General features: G+C 28.6%; 1 protein-coding gene across 2 annotated transcripts in view; it reads left to right on the top strand.

Annotated features, from left to right (window-relative positions):
• Positions 1-7028, top strand: part of LOC126769242 (galanin receptor type 3) — a 56323-nt gene continuing 49295 nt past the window's right edge. For both annotated transcript variants that reach the window (XM_050487890.1, XM_050487882.1), the window contains exon 1: positions 1-277. The gene's annotated coding sequence lies outside the window, so the exon portion shown is untranslated. The remainder of the gene's footprint in view (positions 278-7028) is intronic.

Below are 7028 nucleotides of genomic sequence, written 5' to 3'. Positions count from 1 at the left end.
TAAAATCGCATAGCAGACGCGCGAAAATAAATTATTTACAATTAGATAAACACATTCGGATCTTACTTTGGAGTTGGTCAATTTCTGTCTACGTTTCGATGTGTTTTGATTTCTGAAATATAAACTTTTGTGGCGTCGTTGAATTATTTGATGGTAAAGCTATTCCTAATCCTTGGTGTAGCTGTTTCATGTTTCCACAGCAACTAATTGCGATGCAAGCGTGCTGGATCATCAAAAGTCTCTACCAAAAATCGGCTTGTGTTGCTTTAGTTGGTCGGTGAGTGTTGTTTGTTTTCATATGCAAATTAATACAATTGACTATTATGTAAATTGAACTTGGATACTTTGTATCATAAAAGACTAATTACCGTATTACACGTTTTAAAAATAAATGCTTGACAATTATTCACAGGAATACAAAAATAAGGAATAAATGGTATTGATATTGCATAATTTTTCTCAATGTAAAAATATGGAATATAAATGATGAGTATTTTTTTATAAAATTTAAGTTGAAAACGTTTAATACTTGTTTAAATGTATGTTACTATAATTTTACTATTAAGTAGAAGATCTTACTTACTGGTAAGGCGTTGTGCAAGTTCATCTGCGTACGTACTACCCACTTATTATATATTCTACCGCCAAACAGCAATACTTAGTATTGTTGTGTTCCGGTTTAAAGGGTGAGTGAGCCAGTATAACTACAGGTACAAAGGAAATAACATCTTAATTCCTAACGTTTGTGGTCCATTGTCAAGTAAAGTAATTAAAATAATAGATTAATAAACATCAACATATTCATACACAATTACGTGTATTTTTATATTAAGTAAAGATATATGTTTAATATATATTTTAATAAAGAGCGATAGATCACATTACAAATACAAAAAAAATATTAAAAACAAGCAATTTAATAAATGAATAACAAAACAGTCACTAGGGGTTTATGTGTGTTAAGTTCTTTTAATATTAAAATATACTTGACCTTTGAAGTCGCAGAAACTTGATATCTTATGTAATTAATTTTAGTATAATTGAGTTGTGAGTCACTTGTTGTTATTTACACGCGTGTATAGATAGTAAATGTACAATATCAGGATCTATCGAAGATATTATTGTATATATAACCAGGTATGAAAACAATATTTTAAAATGTTAATTAGTTATTTCTCCATGAAGAAGTAGTTAGTAGTAGTACAATATTTTTTCTAAAGAGTGAAAAAATTTGCTTCGAATAAACTCGAGCACATTATTAGGCTTGATTAAGCACCTTCAATTCGAAATTCGAAATCAAAATACAATTAAAGTTAGAAAACAGTACGTTGTGCCACAACAGTATACCATTTTTTTAAGCTTAAATAATTAGACAGTGTTTTGTCTAGTGTCAGAACACTTTTATTTTCAGCATATGAGAATGGTTAACAAAGAATTACTCAAAATATTATAACACTATGTGTAACCGCGTACTCAAAGCTGTTTTAATACCATAATTGCCTTCTGTGATTGTGTCCTTTCATTAATAGAGAAATTCTTTATCCCTTAAGAAAAATGTGCTGTCATATCCATCAGATCCTTTCGTATGTGATATAAACGGTAGTAAAGTGGATATTATTTCTTATTCTTCTCACGGATAAGTTTATTAAGTTAGTTAATTTAATAACAATCATGACACATTTATCTATTACTTATTTTTGTTGGTGAATTATACAAATTCCATCGTTAGACGCGGATCCTAAGAAGACCAACCTAACAACACTTAATTTGTCAATATAGTATGTATAATAGGACCCCTTGCAGTTTACTCGGGAACAGATGATGATCAAGTAAAATATATTGTTAAAATCGTAAACTTTTGTTACGTCGAATTCTAAAATAGTCGTAAGAAAAACCTGAAGACTGACATGTAGTATATATATATCAGTTGTTTATATGGAAACTGCTTATCGTCATTTTAGATTTCTGATAATTTAAATGGCTATAAAGTCTCTTATGCTTCAATGAAATATTATTACCATGTTAGTATTATAACTAAGTAGAAAACCTAGAATCTATGTAGTTAGTAAGAAGATCAGACATACATTTATATAAATGGTAAATAATTTATTTACATAGTTGTTTTGTAGTAAGTTACAAAATTTTATTTTTGGTCTCTCGCAAGTAAAGCGAACAATGCCAAATGCATCGAATAATAAAAATAACACCGCCAAATTTATTTAGAATTATATTATTATTTGTCAAAATCCTACTTTGACATCTATCATTTTTGTAGAGAATAATGATGACACATTTATATCTTAAATTTTCTGATAATATTATATTCCTCTGTAATTAGATCACTACAAGTTTAAAAACAAAGCCCTAGCCGCGTCTGTCTCAAAGCGATATATTTATTAGCTTTTCACAAATTAACGGTGTTGTTAATAAGAAAGGTTTAAGTGTATAAATCGTTAAGGTTTTGTGTAATATGACTGAAATATGATATGGCCGACTGAGAACTGTACTGGCGAGCGCCGCGTAAATATAAAGTGTTATATGTATTATTATATAAACGTTTTATTTATTATGTATGGGTAGCTAGTAAGATAATAAAGTTATTTAAATGAGTGTTATATTACCAGGTGGATTTACGTATTTGCTGTATATAATAAATTTTAATGTAAAACTAACTTTATTTAGGTTAGCGGTGACGACGAGCTTTGTATAATTAATTACGATTGAAATTCCTTTTAGGTTCGTTTAATATTCAATTGGGGTCTTCAATTTGTTCTCGAGATTTAAGACATGTTACTTATGGATTAAATAAAACATAAAATAAGGGCGAACGAGTCATCTTTGCTTTTTCATTAGTTCCGACTTTGAATATAGTAATAATGTTTTTTATGCACGTAAAGAATGGATGTAATCGCCTTAGATAAATACGTATACGTACTTAATAATATAACGTCAAAACATCACACTCAAATTAATTCAATTTATGATATTTACCATGTCGGATGAAGAATATAAGAAGAATATTGATCTGTGCATTAATTTTAAGAAATACGATTAATTGAGAAATAGCCACATAAATGTTTAATTAAATGAGTAGAAATGTAAAGATGAAGAATCAATATTTTGTTAATGTTCAGCTGTTAGAACATCAAAAGATGCCGTCTTCCCCGCTGACCTCTATACTCATAACAACTCAACAGGATGTTACGAAGTTTCGCATTACGAGTATGACTTACGAATACATTTCCGTAGACAAGTTGTTTAATCATCCATCTGTCTTAATTAGTTACGTGTCTGTAGTACACAGCCAGATTTAAGTAGTTTACTTACAACCTAACATTTTTTTCATATTATCATCAATGGAAGAATGTCTTAAAATAACATAACTCTATTTTTTTATGTGCACTTGCCTACCTGTAATTGAGTAGCAGATGAACCGTGTCCAATTATATTTATGTATAAATTAATTTACTTGTTCATATTTCGAATATGAATATTTAAATAACACAATGCATGATTAAGCACTTTGACGTCACAATGCACCGCAAAATCATTGCTAACCGATTGTGTCCTAGTTTTCAACAAGCTTTAGCACGCAATTCAGACCAAACGAACCGATATGAACAGTTCGTCTTTGAGGTTTTATCTTTAATGCTTGGGAAATTCCCTCTATATTGATGCGATTGTGGTTTTACAAATTTAAGACTAGATAATTCTATGTTTAAATATACTTATATTGATATCGGCTTAATATATTTAAAATTTTAACATTTCTTACAAAAATGCAGATTTAATAAATTAAAGAATAAGGCGTAATAGTGACATATATTATTTTTTAATTAAATTAATTTTAATATTAGTAACATGCAGTTTACATATTTTTGTAAAGGTACGATGACATATTATTAATACATTAACTAAAGTCATGTATTGTACCGTTAAATATATAAAACAAGAAACCCCAACAAACAAACTGTTTGTAGCAGAACAGCATTTGAACGAATAGATTGAATAAGTGAACAACAATAGCTCGAATGCTTCAGAACAATTAAGCGAGTATTATTCTTAACAAACCAAGTCCAGTTAGATCATTTCGTTATAAATTCTTAATAGAATGGGTTTATTAAAATAAAATACGAAAACTCTATTAAATACTTAATGGATTACTTTAATTACGATAAAGTTTTCAAACCTCCGCAATACCCGGGCAAATAACGTACGTGTTTTTTATTAAAATAAATTACTTTTTCATTTAAACTGTTTTAACAATTTATTAAAAAATATTAATATTAAAATACGTGCATTTATTAAAGCGAATACTAAAATGTAATTACTAAGTTTTTTCTTGGGATTTTGTTAGAAACCACATTCAGTACCGGTATTAATAAAATAGTCAAGACAGTCATAGTATTACTAATCTGTTGTAATACTTAAATGAACAGCCTGTATCTACAGGCTATTCATTTAAATATTACCTACTACTAGACTTAGGCCTACTCTTCTTTTGAAGAAAATCTTTGTTATTTCTGACACCAAGATGTCGGAAAAAATTAACTTCTAAATTAATCCTCACATATGTAACGTGTGCTAAGCGGCAATCGCTCTTTTCAATCATTTAAATAAATAAATCATTACCCACTACGTTCACTTGCATTTACCAACTGACGTGAGCAGAATATCATCACCGAGCGTTCGTTTGAATTGGCAGTTTAATTAAGCTGGATCAATCAATATATCGCGTTAAGTTTAAGTCTTTTTTATTAATTAATTTATATCCAGTATGGTATATTAAGCTTAGATATCACAACAGAAAACCATGGAGTAGAAAATATATATAGTTAGTAAACATCAGGTAAAACCAATCAGTAATTAAAGTAAAATTAAAGTGTTCAATTTTAACAAATTATATTGACTTTGTATATCAAAAGTCAAAGAAACACAAAAAATTCCATGATTATATGAGAAATGTAATACTCAGAATCACACGCTTAATAACCTCACAAGTGTATGTGTACTTTAAATCGTTTACGTTTAAGTAACATATTTATATTACTAGTACAATAGACAAAACGAGTATAATCTGTAGTTTATTATGATTGCGTTAAAATTAGTAACTTTTTTTCAAAGGCATTTCTTAAACGTAAAATAATATCGACCGCGCCGAAGCTTCGTTATTTAAAGTCTAAAGTAATATTTATTTGTTGATTCATTAGCAATAGAGAAGCACAGAATATTTATAATTATAGATACGTTAACTTTAATTATGTTTAGACCATGTTTTCAATTTTAAATAAATATTTTATTAAACCGTACGGTCAAATTATTATCGTGGAATACGTTTCTACTAGTTTGTATTTCACTATAACCTGGAAGGTGTAGGACAAGGAATTGGTGGTCCTCGAATACAACTTCCATCCATCATTAATAATTCTCCTCTAACTCCTTAAAATCCAGATGGAAACAGCAAGAGCTTTGTCAGCGCTGCAGCTTTCACATTATTGCTTATAGGAGCCAATTCATCTTTATCATGGGTACTCTACTTAATGGCCTCTAAGTTCTTAATCAATTAATCAAGTAATGTAAATATTAGATAGTACTTCTGCGATGCAATAAACAGAAAGGTGTAGTTAAGTTCATTGTAAGTGTCCTACAATGAACTTAAGCTTCCTTTAAAATGAACTCTAGTTTCACTCATAACTGAAAATCGAGCTACGCCGTTAATTCTGAAGTTAAAGGTATGAAGTGGACCTGTGTAATATCAGTATTTAACGACGTAATATATTTGAGCATTTTTTCCCAGGATGTAAACCCAGGGTCACAGAATCTATAGGTCTATCTAATCCTCAATGAATTAACACAGTGCCATGGCAGCTTTACTATCTACTTATCTTTGTCAGGCTTAAAATTATTTTTATTTCTTACAATAGCGTAATATAATAAAGAAATATTAGATCTTATATTTTTTATTAATAAGTATGTGCCACTAACATTAGTTATAGATGCGTAGAGGCTAGTGTTACGACGCAAGCTACGGCAATCGTAGCAATATAAGTTTCTTTGGTGTGTTGCACCGAAACTTGGCATGAATGATGATTGCAATTTCACTTAAAATATTTAGTTTCTCTGTACTAATTATTTTATTTGTATTATTATATATATTGGCTGATAAAATGTATTATTCAAATATAATTACTTCTTTAGGTATTTTCTTCTCTTATAACTAATTATTTATCATAGAGGCTTTGATATGTTAAAGGGACTTTTGACATCAAGGCAAAATTTAAATAAATCTTCCTTTTGGCATTACAGTTTGATTATTTTTTAAATAAATGTTACTGGATTAATAAATTATAATTCTTATATTATAAAAATATGTAAATATCTTTACTACATTGGTGACAACGCAAAATTTATTTCAAGAGCAGCAAGATTTTACAAAATGTTTTTTATTTCTTCTAAAAAATATATTGTTCGTGTCTTCATTTTGTCGTACCTTCAAGGGCTGACGATAAATATTGCGTTATAGAAAATTTGTCTGGAGATGAGAACGATATTATTACTTTTCTAATAGGATTCATTTTTATTATTTAAAGGACTTTGTAGCCTCGCCTCTATTTTAAGATTCTTAAATGTTTTTCTTTCAAACAATTTCAGTAATACTATAGATAATTCTATAGACTGAATAATTGTTTCACTTTATTGGTTTCGAACAAAATACACAAATATAATAAATGTTAATAAATGAAAAATAAAAAAGTTTGCTTCTGCAATAATTACAAGAGACTGCTGATCTTAATGGTGTAATTTTGGTGTAAAAAACATTATCATTTCAGTAAATGATAAATGGATTCAGTAATATTTTCAAATCCCAATTACACGTTAAGCAATTACCACATTCGTTTTCTTTTATTTCAACTTGTTTTATTAATTGTACATAGCATTCGCTTCGTGGGAAATTGTTCATCAACACTGCCGTGGTTGTTGAAAAATGAATAATGGTAGTTGTTAAAAATAATTAAAATAAATGTAAA

The sequence above is a fragment of the Nymphalis io genome, chromosome 1 (genome assembly GCF_905147045.1).
Source record: "Nymphalis io chromosome 1, ilAglIoxx1.1, whole genome shotgun sequence".
Taxonomy (NCBI): domain Eukaryota; kingdom Metazoa; phylum Arthropoda; class Insecta; order Lepidoptera; family Nymphalidae; genus Nymphalis; species Nymphalis io.
This window is presented reverse-complemented; position numbering and strand designations above follow the sequence as displayed.